Source organism: Ambystoma mexicanum, chromosome 8, assembly GCF_040938575.1.
Source record: "Ambystoma mexicanum isolate Mex_15411 chromosome 8, UKY_AmexF1_1, whole genome shotgun sequence".
Taxonomy (NCBI): domain Eukaryota; kingdom Metazoa; phylum Chordata; class Amphibia; order Caudata; family Ambystomatidae; genus Ambystoma; species Ambystoma mexicanum.
The window spans coordinates 216,833,180-216,846,216 of NC_090929.1; the positions used below are offsets into that span (position 1 = coordinate 216,833,180).

The following is a 13,037-nucleotide window of genomic DNA, read 5'->3' on the forward strand; positions in this document are numbered from 1 at the left end:
AATGGACACGATATTCGATAGGGATGACCAACAAGTTTGAGCCCCTGACAGCACCAGCAAAACTAACATCCAGAAGCTAGAGAGGCTCAAAGGTACCACGGCCCGCAGTCACTACCGAAACGAACCAAGAACAAAAAAATACTCAGTTTATAGAGTGATTGCAAATATCATCTCAGAGTCTGCAGCTGTACGATCAATAGGGGGCTCAAAGGCTCTGCGCCCCAAAGTCACCCACCCCTATTCCAGCGTAGAACTTCCTTGAGGAAAGCACAAATAGAGTTCCACCGGTCGATACATTTATGCAGTCGAATTATGTTTGTGAGAGTCAAAGGAGCAAAACTCCTGTTGATAATTACCAAAATTTAACAAGGAATGTTTAATAGCTTTGTTGTCGATATCCAGATATCCACATATCGGCCTATGAAGAAGTCTGACTCCCCGGCGAGTTCACTGGTTTCTGCCGCCACCATTCACCTCTCGCCTCGTTGCTCCTCAAACTCCCAAACAACTGAAAAGCTTGACTCCCATACTTGACTCCCACACTTCACGCTCGTGCTTCCCGTAGGCTGGGAATTTTATAGCAGGTTCTGAAGAATGAAAGGGCCAGCTGCTGCCACATATCTCGCAGTAGTAACGATTGGAAAATAAACGGTCCCTGCTGCAATCACTGAAACATTTGACTCCCACATTTCGCTGATGTCAATAGTTCCCACCCCAAGAACGCTAAAAGTTAATTCTCCTAACCGTCCATAAGTGGCCTTGGCTGGACGAATTGCAAAATTGTGTGAAATGCATTTCCTCCCCTCACAGAGAAGAGCTGTATTTGAGCAAAGATAATGGACAACACAGTCAGCATTCGATCGTTTGCACATTGCACTTCCTCTGCATCTGCTGTGAACATGAGTGAGAGCATCCTCATTTTGAATACGGCATGCTTCTGTAACTTTTGACTTGCCAGCTTGTTGCACTACAACTCCCATCACCCCTAGCTAGCATAGCCAATCATGGCGATTATGGGAGTCACAAGGCCTCATTACGAGGCTGGCGGCCGCATAATGAACGGTGCCAGTAAGGGACCGGCACCCTTCATTCCGGGTCGCCACATTATAAGTTCTGCTGTGGCTCCCGCTCTGTATGCCTGGCCCCTGTAGGGTCTCAATGGGAATGGTGACGTACCGGGTCCCGGTCACGCGAAAGGGAATTACCAGGCCCTCCAAGGTCGGAATGGCCTGGTAAGTCCTCTTTGCTGGACCCAGACCCGGAAACGAGTTTGGAGGCAGCCATGCTGCTAAGCACGGCATGGCTACCTCCAAACTCGTAATGAGGCCCATAGTCCAAAATACTTGGAGAGCCACAGCCTGCTTTCCCCTGGAATATGGGGTGCACTCAACAATCAAATACGAGGGTGCACCCCTTCCACCTTTCTTCTTGAGTGTCTGACTGTGCAATTGCACACTGAGAGGCCTGCCTGAACATATGCTTTTCGGAGCTGTTCTTTCTGGTGGTCTCTTGTTCAGTCTGATGCACATCTGTGAACATTTTCCCTTTAGAACATATGAAAGCGCACGTGCAAATGCAAACCCATCCTTGCGAACTGGGCCCTTAGAACAGAGACTTTGAATGAACAGCACTAAATTATTATGGTCTACGATTTCCGAACTTGATTTTAGTGTCCTTTGCTGGCTGCTTGACTGTGATGTCCAACGCTGTACTCGCGGTTCTAAGAGGAATGATAATCTCTGCTTTGAAAACCCGGCCTTGCAATTTGCATCGATTTACTGATTTGTAATTTAACAAATTCTTATGTTAAAGTTCTCGAGATTTTGCGTATAGCAAGTAATCACATTTGAACCTGTTGAAAATATGGCTGATATCTCGCCTGTGTGGTTCTGTTAACTTGCTGAATTTCAAAATCTGGATATATTTGACCTGATTTACAAACACGTTTTTCAATGGGATTGCAACATTGTAAAAGTTTTTTGCAAATCAGGCCCATGGTATCATGCTACCAACACTTAATGTACATTTACGTAAGGCACTTTTGAGTTGATGTGCTGTCTCTGAAAAGGGGTGTGTCCTGAGGGGCATTTAGCCAATTGTAAATAGAAATATAAACTTTCATTTTCCAAGCCTCAAGCTCGACCCTACCTTTCTTAGTCATTGCGGTTTTGAAAATAGAAATATGCCACACTGCCCACTAAAGGCATGATTTCTTGCTTTTTTCATCCACCCCTTCTGCAGTCCCTCCCCACCTGACATTTGAACCATGCTAAGGGCCTCATCACGACTTGGGCCGTAACGGTAACACTGTTAGCGCGGGCGGTATTGGGCCTACAGCCGAACCCCCCGGCGCTAATAGCGTCGGATCAAGAGTTCGGTGGTAATGTAAGTCCCCATTCCCCACTGAACCCATTCGGGAATGCCCCATTCGGGTTTCCCGCCGGCGGTAATAGTGCGAATTTTCGGCGGATTTCCCCCCAGCTCAGAGCTGGGGCGAAATCTGCCAAAGCCATGATTCGGCGGACCCTTAAATCCGGCGGTAATAGCGCTACCGCCAGATTTAAGGGTTACCGCCGAAGTCGTGATGAGGCCCAAAGTCTAGCGAGGATGAATGGACTCCCAAACCCAGGTTCCTGGGCTCAAAGGGATACTCAAATATTCACATGTTGCCCACATTTCTGTGCGGGCAATCCTCCAATACTTGAGGTCAATTTGGGGAGTTTCATGCATGAAGTTTGAGGAGAACCCTATTGTGACAAATCAAATTCCGGGGTACCACTGGTCATGGGGTGAATATCGATTTATGAACCATCAATCAGTCCCACACCTCTAATACACCGGAATGGATCTGAGCAGATTGGTTACAATTAAATTTATGAATGTCCTTGTCCAATTTTGCTAATATGGACAGAATTTCAGGTTTATCTCCTCTAAATGTCGTGGATAATTGGTTATTTGTAACATAGCAAACATACAATTATTACCAAATGATAGGAGTGTGTAGTCAAGGCTGTATACAAATATCTACTTTATTATTAACACAAACAATGATCTACTAAATACAACCCACCCTGTAAAGGAATGCAGAGAACAGGCAGTTTCTAAGAGTGAACAGGGATGCACTCTGGATGCTGACAGGAGGGTAGCTGGTATGGTTCATATCCACAATAGATTTTAAAGTTCTGATGAATCAACTTCCGGGGCACCAGTGGTCCACCGATGAATATCAGTGTCTAGGCTATCATCCAGCCCCACACCTCTGGTGCACCAGAAGGGATCCAAACTCATTGGAATAACAAGCAAATCATAAACCTCCTTGCCCAGTTATGGTAAAATGGATGGAACGGCAGGCTTATATCCGAAAGGTCATGGACCATCGGTTAGTTACAACACAGCAAAAATACAATTATTACCCAATGATAAAAGGGATTGTCCAGACAAGGTTATATCAAAAATATCTATTTATCTCACGACAGACAGTTCTTGCAAAACTACGAAATACAACCCACCATGTAAAGGAATGCAGAGAATAGACAGTTTCAAAGAAGGAAAAGGGATGCACTCTGCATACTGGGCCTCATTACGACCCTGGCGGTAAGGGGTTAACGCCAGCGTTAGCTGCGCCGACCCCTTACCGCCAACTACGAGGTCCCTTAGCGCCATGGCGCTTTTAACACCTGCTTTTAGCAGGTGTTAAAATCCATGGCGCTAAGGGACCATGGAGTTAATTACGCCACCGTAATTTACGGTGGCGTAATTAACGCCTTCCCCACTCCCATTATGCCCTATGGGGCAAAAATGGGAATGGGGAAGGGTAAATGGGGATTGGGGACTTACCGCCCCGCCGACCTCGGAATGGGGCGGTAAGTCCGCCAACCACCATGGCGTAAACGTAGTTTACGCCATGGTGGTAAAGTCACGGCCCAGGCGGTAACTTACCGCCTGGGTCATAATGAGGCCCACTGACAACCACAACAGTTTAAGGATACTTGGCGTCAGCACAAAGGGAGGAATGGGTCTTAAAATGTCTCTAGAAGCCTTCACAGAAGGACTGGGGGGATAGAGCCACAATTTACATTGTGGTGCAGGTGTTCTTGGTGCTGGACAGGGTAGAGTCGGCTTCAGGGCACTTTGCAGGCTTCTGCAACAGAGTTCGAGACGGGGTCAGCTGCGGGTACCAGCTGGTAAGAAGGTTCAGTGAGCGAAGCTGGATGAATGGCTGCAGGCTGGCCTACATAGCAGCTCAGGGTCAGGAATTATTGTTTCAATGCTGATCAGAAGTTCTGAAGCAGTGGTCAAGATGAGGGATATCTTTCAGCAATGGCTGCTTGACAATGGTCAGCATTGCCGTCGGTTGCCGATCGAGGAACTTGACTGGCTCTAAAATGTCCTTTAAGGTGGATGTCGGAAGTTGCCAGTCGAGGCTCTTCTTGTAAGGAACTGAGTGTCCTCAATTGACAGACACTCCCATCCCCTGCACACCCTTTTACTGGTACTAGCCAGTCAAAAGTTAAAGAAATTCATGGAAAGTTGTAAGGATTCAAATTCCAAGCTGTTGTGAACGAACATTAATGTTTGAAGTTAGTTTTTTTATAGTTTTGACTCAGTTGTGCAATTCATACTGAAATGATGTATTCATCATCAGTGTGCAGTCCAAAAATAAAGTAACAAAACATTAGTTTAGAGCTTGACGCATTTCGGGATATTGGATCTCTTGATCAGGAGAAAATAAACTTTGTATTCAATTGATTCGGTGATGGTACTTAAACTTCAAAGATATATGTAAGGCAAATCAAAAAGTGATATCAGTTACTATAGATGGCATTTACCAGTGTCTATCCAATTTTACAGGACAATCAGTTGTATTGAAGGAGTCTCCTGTATCTTTGGAATATTCCACCCAGATTCACATCCATCTGTTTCTTAGATTCTTGTATTCGTCTTACAGTACGGCTATTTTAGCATATTACTGGGTCTGTTTAATACAAAGATCAATGAATTATGGTCTGTCTCACTGTGGTTATCATTTATAAAGTGGAAATGTTGAATGCTGATAAGGAAAACGTACCTTACTGGAAGAACCCTGAATAGGGAATGGCTGCTCAAATGTAGTAGAATCCTGAGTGGTCATTATGATTGTCAATTAATGTTATGATCTAAAGTGGGTACATGAACTTTGTTTTAAAATTAGTATTCTACATTGTTTAAAGACAGTAACATGAAGACAAATAATGATAACACAGACCAATGGGTCTGTGTCCTTGTTCGAGCAGTACGAATAGAGCAGTGTTTTTCATTCAGGCAGTAATTGCTTTGGGGAATGGTTTCTCTTCCCTAAAATGACAACATGTGCGTCAACGTTAGACCAGGGTTGTTTATATAATCCCTGCAATATATTTTCCCATGTGTTGCAAAGTTCAATGACTCACCCTTTTGAAAACTTTGGTCGTCAGTTGACAAGTAGCATTCTGCTGTGCTGCGGCAACGTGACATGGACGCTCTGCGCATCAGTATGCTTGTTTGGGAGTTTATGTTTATGCCTGAAGGACCCCTCGTGTTCCTAAGGATCTATAAAGCTACAACAAGAATTCCGATTTCCATTCTAATAACCACCACAGTAAACACGCAAAAAAGACTGCGTCTCTGGTAAATTCTATGGTTACATATGTAACTTGGTAAATTTCTCACACAAATGGCAAGCATAACATCTCATCTGTTTGTCACAGTGTTCAAATACGATGATTTGGAGTGGCAATTATAATTATATTCATCTAATTATAGTTACAGACTCACCAGAGTATGTTGTCATCATTTTGCATTCTCAACATGTCTTGTTGTTACATAATCCTTAATACTCAACATTAATGCAGTTTCTATTTTCATGTTTTGTGTTTGCAAAACAATGTATCAACAGTCAAAATGTTTTTTGTTTTTTTAAATATCCATTGATTGGATAATGGAAAACACAATGAACGAGCACAATAAGTAGAAAAAGGAAATGTCATAATAGTCTCAGGTATGTCAAATACAGATTGGTTCTGGTCAGATCTCTACTTCCTTTCATTGTATTTGCTATTAGAAAGCTGGATATTCATCACCCAATGTGTCTTAAAGGAACACTGCTGGTGCGTATTCTTCATTGAGGCCAGTTGGGGCCATAGCATCCAGTTAATGGATCAGAAAATGTCACGTCTCGTTAGTGCCAGGTTCATGTCACCTCCTCTCTATGGACTTTTGACAGTTTCCAAAACTACATATTTCAACTGTGCGATGGAGTGGTGCATTTCTGTGAAGTGTCTGGCGAGGTATGATTGTTTGTCTTGATGTTAGACTTGTGTTCTGTTAGTTTTTCCTTGAGTTTGCAAATGGCTTGTCCAACATAGGATTTGCCACATTTAAGGTCATAAATTAGAAGTTTTGAGTCACAAGTTGCAAATTGTTTAATGTTGATTTTCTGTCCAGTGCAGGGATGTCTAATTTGTTCTCCTGTTTGGACATTATGGCAATGACTGCAATGTAGACTTGAAAAGGGTCCTGATTTGGGTTTGCCTAAAAAGGTCTGTTTGCCGTGATCCAGTTTCTCTGCTTTAATCAGTTCATCCTTCAGGTTTCTCCCTCTGGTGAACACAATCTTCAACCTACATTCACACTCCACAGCAACACCGTTTCCTAGCATCATCAACAGTGGTCGAAGTGGGCTGGGGCAGGTGGGAGCGGTGCTTCCCTAACCTTTTGAATTAAATTGTACTGTTCCTATACTTTTTCTTTAAAAAGAAACCGTTCCAGAATGGTTTCATTTTCAAATAAAAGTGCAGGAAGCAGTTACAACTGCACTGAACGTTCCCTTAAACAGCAGGTGCGTGCATGTGTTTAGGGGTTTGTATTGTGCGTGGGAGGGGGTTTTGTGATGGCGTTTGTGGAGAGTGGGGGCAGGCTGGTAGGGAACATAGTCCCACTACTTCCTCTTGTACACTTCGACCACTGCTCACTAAGGAGATTTTTAGTAACTACTTTGCATCCACATAACACACACACTTTATATCACATTTACAATGTTGGCTATCCATCTTACACACTAAACTTAAAATCTTAAACTTAATGCAAAAGCATACACAATATCTCACCAACCAATACAGGAAGAAGCACTTTCACCAATAAGGACAAGTCAGAGCTATTGGCTTTGCCAATGCTTTTGCTTCTTTCTTTCTCGGGCATTAATTTATTTGACATGTTTAGTGTTAAGAAAAGGAAAACACATTAAGATTTCAAGCGCCTTAGCAGTAGAGTAACTAGTCTCGTGGAGCTATGAGCCTGACTGCTGGAGGTTGACGCTTTTCCATGAGGCATGAGACCTCTGCTGGGTGATCTAACAGCCGCCAGATCCTGTCACCCTCCCGCCTCTGTCAGTCCCAATCTGGCTTCGGCTGCGCCTCACGATGACTGCGAACTCCTCAGTGTCACATCTCATGGCGCCAGAAATTAATCAGCAGGATTGTCTTGTCAGCTCTGTCAAAAATGTTCTTTTAGCAGAGGCAAGCTCTTTTCTATTACATTTTCCCCACAGCTCCAGAAACTGTTAGGGAAAAGTTATGCAATGCTATTTAAAATAACCGTTCCTCAGCAGCACTGCACCGAATTATGCATGGGGAGCCATCAACAACCAGGAGCAGCAAAGGGGAGGGGAAATGTAAGCCGCCCTTCATTCCATGACGCGGTAGCGTCCATTTTGAAAAGCTCTAATCAGGAGTGTTGCTAGGTCTGGAAAAGACCCGGGGCTATGCTGATATCGGAGCTGTCGGGACTGGGGGATAGCTAGTCTTTTGGCTGTAGCTCCTGGGATTCTATCTGGGGCTACAACCAAAAGACCAGGGGCTACAGCCCTCTTAGCCCCCCCCCCCAGCAACTCCTCTGGCTCTAATTTACATGCCCTTGGGGATTGAGATATTAACAGGAAGACTATTCTGAACGCAAATTTGGTTTTCGGACAAAAAATAACTCACAGAGTAATTACTTAACTGTATTGCTATAATGTGCATTTTACATTTAAAATAAATCCGCATTGGTAAAAACGATATTTGCACTGATTCCAAATAAACCTAATTAATGTTGGCTCTGAGCTTCTGTAATAATGAAAACCCTGGGCACAAGGTTTGCAAACCAAAACTACGTAGGGCAATGTCTTAGTATTGTTAACATAATACACGTATAACTAAAACGTATAACAAGCAAGCCTACAGTGGCATGATATGTTCCGTCAAATGATTTATGTTTGATAATAAACCAAATGATCTTCTTAGTGAAATAATTATCACTTGTAATTGCAATGAGTTAATTATTACATTTCTCATCTTACTAGAAATGAAATGTGTATGTTAGGTCTGTGAAGGCATCCTGAAGTAAGACACAGACAACAGATTCACTTTTCTAAAATGTATGGTTTATTTCTTTAATGTCAGGATGGAGTAAGGCCTAACTTGCCCTATGCTTAGGTGGGATTTCCCTACCTAAAGAAACCAAGGATAGTCTGTCTCATAAAGTGGAACTCAAAAGTCTGTCTGTGTCCAAAACCTATTCTTGCCCTCACAACTAAATGTTTGATAATAAACCAAATGATCTTCTTAGTGAAATAATTATCACTTGTAATTGCAATGAGTTAATTATTACATTTCTCATCTTACTAGAAATGAAATGTGTATGTTAGGTCTGTGAAGGCATCCTGAAGTAAGACACAGACAACAGATTCACTTTTCTAAAATGTATGGTTTATTTCTTTAATGTCAGGATGGAGTAAGGCCTAACTTGCCCTATGCTTAGGTGGGATTTCCCTACCTAAAGAAACCAAGGATAGTCTGTCTCATAAAGTGGAACTCAAAAGTCTGTCTGTGTCCAAAACCTATTCTTGCCCTCACAACTAAAGATATACAATGTGTAGGGATGTCAGCAACCAAAGAAACAATTTTCAACGTAAAGTTCCGAGCTTCTTCGAGCTCCAGGCTTGCTTTTCAACTTCTCCTTCCCCAAATTCAAAACAGTTGAACAAAAATACCAAGTTCAACACAGTTCCAAAAAGTTTCGGGGTTCCCTTCCCTAAGATCAACACAATTCCAAAAGGGCGTCGGCGTTCCCTTCCCCAAGAAGGCAGTTCTCCTGGTTTCAAACTCACAGTCAATTCATCTGTCTAAGCCTTCAATAAGGATTCCAACTCCACTTTGTAATCTTTCAGGCTTTTCAACAATTCACTTAACTTGTTTTTCTCTTTAGTCACTTTAACACTTGTTACACAAAACAGCTTCAGTTTCTTAACTTTCCTTAGTTCACTCCAGGTAGGGGTCACTTGGTCTGGGTGCAGTTATCAGAATACGCAGTACACCAATCAGAGGTCATGCACCGATAACCCTTGGCACTTTATAATGTTGGTTGATTCTCATTGGACTTCCTTGCCAACGCAGGCTTCTTCTCTGCCTCTGTGTCATTAGTCTTGACTCCTCGGCTAAGCCTTTGCCCACACTGCCAGTCTCATTCTCTGTCATTTGACCGATGAAGCGAGTGTCAGTAACTGCTTTTTGCCGCTGCCTTCATCCCTCCACAATTCTGCTATCAAATCCCACACTGACTCTTCCCTTGCTAATCTTCACCTTTCCATCTCCAACATTCTAGAGGATCCACATGAAGCATGAAGTGGAACGAAAAAGCTTGACTTCCTGCACATCCTCTGACAAATTGGCCTGTCTCCTGCTCCAAAGGCAGTACAGACGCTCCATCCGTTCCAAGAAACAGGCCTACACCCAAGCCCACATCTCACAACAACACGGCTGAACTCTTAAAAAATCTGCAAGGAACATGTCAATCCTACTTCTATTTCTACCTCTCCTCTTCCCTCCCAGGCCCTCTGCAAAGCTTTGGCCGCCCACTTCACTACCCTCCTATCTCCCTTCTACCCCCCTACTCTCCCTCCTGTACCCAGGCCACCCTTGGCCCCTCTCTCTCCTTCCTCCTTTATCTCCTTCTTCACACCCACAGTGTCGGATGAGGTCACCAAGACAGTCTGCTCTATGAAAGTCTGCTCGTCTAGAACTATCAACATCGCCTCTCTCGCTCCCTCCTTGGCTGAGTTCTGTAAGCATTCCTTTGCCGCTGGCTCCTTTCCATGATATGATATGATATTGTATTCATAACGTGCGTGCTTAGACACAAGTGATTCAAGGTGAGACGAGGCAAGGGAGGGGAAACAATGGGAGGACAAGACAACAATTTTACTAGGCTAGTGAAATTGAGATTATGCAAGTGTAGAGGAGAGGGAAGGGGAAAATGACAGGGGAAGGGGAGGAGAAGTGCAAGATACTGGATCAAACATCAAAGAACAAGTAGTGTGGCCAGCAGGTGGCAGTCCAAGGTTAGGGGCGGACAACAAGTGTCTGATAAGTGCAGGTAGGGGGATTGTAGGGCTGCAGATACAGACCCAAGTGCATGGTTGCCAGGAGGCAGTGCAGGCCTGCAACTAGGAGGGCAGGGACCTTGACCCGTAGTTCAGAGGGTAGCCAGGAGACGAGTGCAGTATCAGACAGAAGATCAGCAGGGAAGAGGAAGAGGGAAGGCAGAAGAAAAGAAGCAAGTGTTAAGATGCTTCCGGAACGGGTGATGGTTCTTCTCAAGTATCAGAGAGCCAGGGAGGCTGTTCCAAAGGTAGGAGCCAGCCGAAGAGAGAGATCTGCCCCCAACTTATTGCTTGGAAAAGTGACTGACCCTCAAGGAGCTGGAGGTGGAGGAGGGAAGAGCTTGAGTAGGAAGGTACTTCTGAAGAGAGAGTTGGAGGTATTGTGGTCCCATGCCCCAGAAGGCTTTGTGGACAATGCAGAGGGCCTTGAACTCGATACTTACAACCACTGGGAGTCAATGGAGAGATTACAAAGCTGGAGAGATACGACCCCTGGGCTTGAGGCCTGTTCTGGATGAGTTTCAGAGGACCGAGAGTAGAAGCAGGCAGATCTTAAAAAGAGGCTGTTGCAGTAGTCAAGCCTAGAGTGAACCAGAGCTCTGGAGAAAGAGAGCTTCTGGGGGAAGGAGAGTAAAGGAGGAATATCTCTAAGGAGTGCAGTTGGTAGTTTGACTTCTTAGAGACGTCAGAGATGTGAGGAGAGATGGAAAGTGTGGAGTTGAAGATGACCCCGAGGTTTAGCCTCACAGGTGGGAGCAGGAAGAGGGCCAAGAAAGGCTGGCCAGAGAGTGGCAGGAAAAAAAGGTGAAGGTGTGCCGATGAGGAGGACCTCCATCTTACTGGCATTCAAGCAGAGATTGTTGGCCTACAGCACTCCTGGATTGCAGACAGACAAACTGGGATGAGAGAAGGAGAAGAGTCGGCAGAGGGGAGCCTGAAAGCGATCTGATTGTAGTCCTCATAGCACTGGAAGTTGGAGCAGAGAGCAGCAATGCGATGGGCGAGAGGTGCCAGGTATTGGTTGAAGAACCAGGGAGAAATGTTAGACCACTGGGGAGCACCACAGGTGGAGAGAGAGATAGAGGAGAGGAAGGACCCAAGTTGTAACCGGGTGGGTCGGACCGAGCAGAAAGACATCAGCCAGGCCAGAGCCTGATCAGTGATACCCAGGTTATAACAGAGCTGGTTGAGCAGGATGGCATGTTTGACCGTGTCAAAGAAGAAAAGAGATCATGTAGGATGAGGACAGAGGGAAGATTAGCATCAAGATTAGACAGCATGTCTTCATAGATATTCAGGAGAGCAGTTTCTGTGCTTCTGGCTGCTTTGAAGCCAGACTAATGGTCATGGAGACAACCAACAGATTCAGTGTGAAGATTAAGCTGGGAGTTGGCCAGCTTTTCCAGGAGTTAGTCCAGGAAAGGAGTGATGGAGATCGGGCGAAAATTAGCCGGAAGGGAGGGGTCGGCTGAGGGTTTCTTGAGAAGAGGGTGCACAAGAGAGTGCTACAGAGGGGAAGGGAAGGTCCCAGTGGTGAAAGAGTGGATGCAGAAGTCGGCCAAGGCTGGCACGAGGGTGTCAATGTGGTCCTTGATGGTTTTGCAAGAACAGGGAAGAACCTGTTTTGACAAGGTTTTCAGAGATCGGACTTGTCTATAAACCTCATCAGGGGTGAAGAGAAGAAATGCAGAGAAGGGAGCGGGGTGGCCGCAGGGGGCCAAAGGAAGAGGAGAGAGTGAAGGGAGAAGAATGAGAGTTGTAACCGGGTGGGTCGGACCGAGCAGAAAGACATCAGCCAGGCCAGAGCCTGATCAGTGATACCCAGGTTATAACAGAGCTGGTTGAGAAGGATGGCATGTTTGACCGTGTCAAAGAAGAAAAGAGATCATGTAGGATGAGGACAGAGGGAAGATTAGCATCAAGATTAGACAGCATGTCTTCATAGATATTCAGGAGAGCAGTTTCTGTGCTTCTGGCTGCTTTGAAGCCAGACTAATGGTCATGGAGACAACCAACAGATTCAGTGTGAAGATTAAGCTGGGAGATGGCCAGCTTTTCCAGGAGTTAGTCCAGGAAAGGAGTGATGGAGATCGGGCGAAAATTAGCCGGAAGGGAGGGGTCGGCTGAGGGTTTCTTGAGAAGAGGGTGCACAAGAGAGTGCTACAGAGGGGAAGGGAAGGTCCCAGTGGTGAAAGAGTGGATGCAGAAGTCGGCCAAGGCTGGCACGAGGGTGTCAATATGGTCCTTGATGGTTTTGCAAGAACAGGGAAGAACCTGTTTTGACAAGGTTTTCAGAGATCGGACTTGTCTATAAACCTCATCAGGGGTGAAGAGAAGAAATGCAGAGAAGGGAGCGGGGTGGCCGCAGGGGGCCAAAGGAAGAGGAGAGAGTGAAGGGAGAAGAAGGAGAGGGTCAAAGGGTAGACAGGATGCCCTGGGTTTTAGAGATGAAGTGAGAAGTCAGGGCTGTACAGAGGGTATGGGAGGGGACAGGAGAGTTAGAGAACGCAGCAAGATTGCCAGTTCCTTGTAGATTTTAAAGAGTTTGGCTGATTTGTTAGATGCCGCAGAGACGCAGGATTGGATGTGAGCTCTCTTCTTA

At 45.0% G+C, this 13,037-nt stretch overlaps 1 protein-coding gene across 1 annotated transcript in view; it reads right to left on the bottom strand.

The window, feature by feature from the left end:
- The window catches only part of DBH (dopamine beta-hydroxylase), a 648,743-nt gene that overhangs the window by 444,255 nt on the left and 191,451 nt on the right, over positions 1–13,037 (bottom strand). The gene's annotated exons all lie outside the window — the stretch shown is intronic.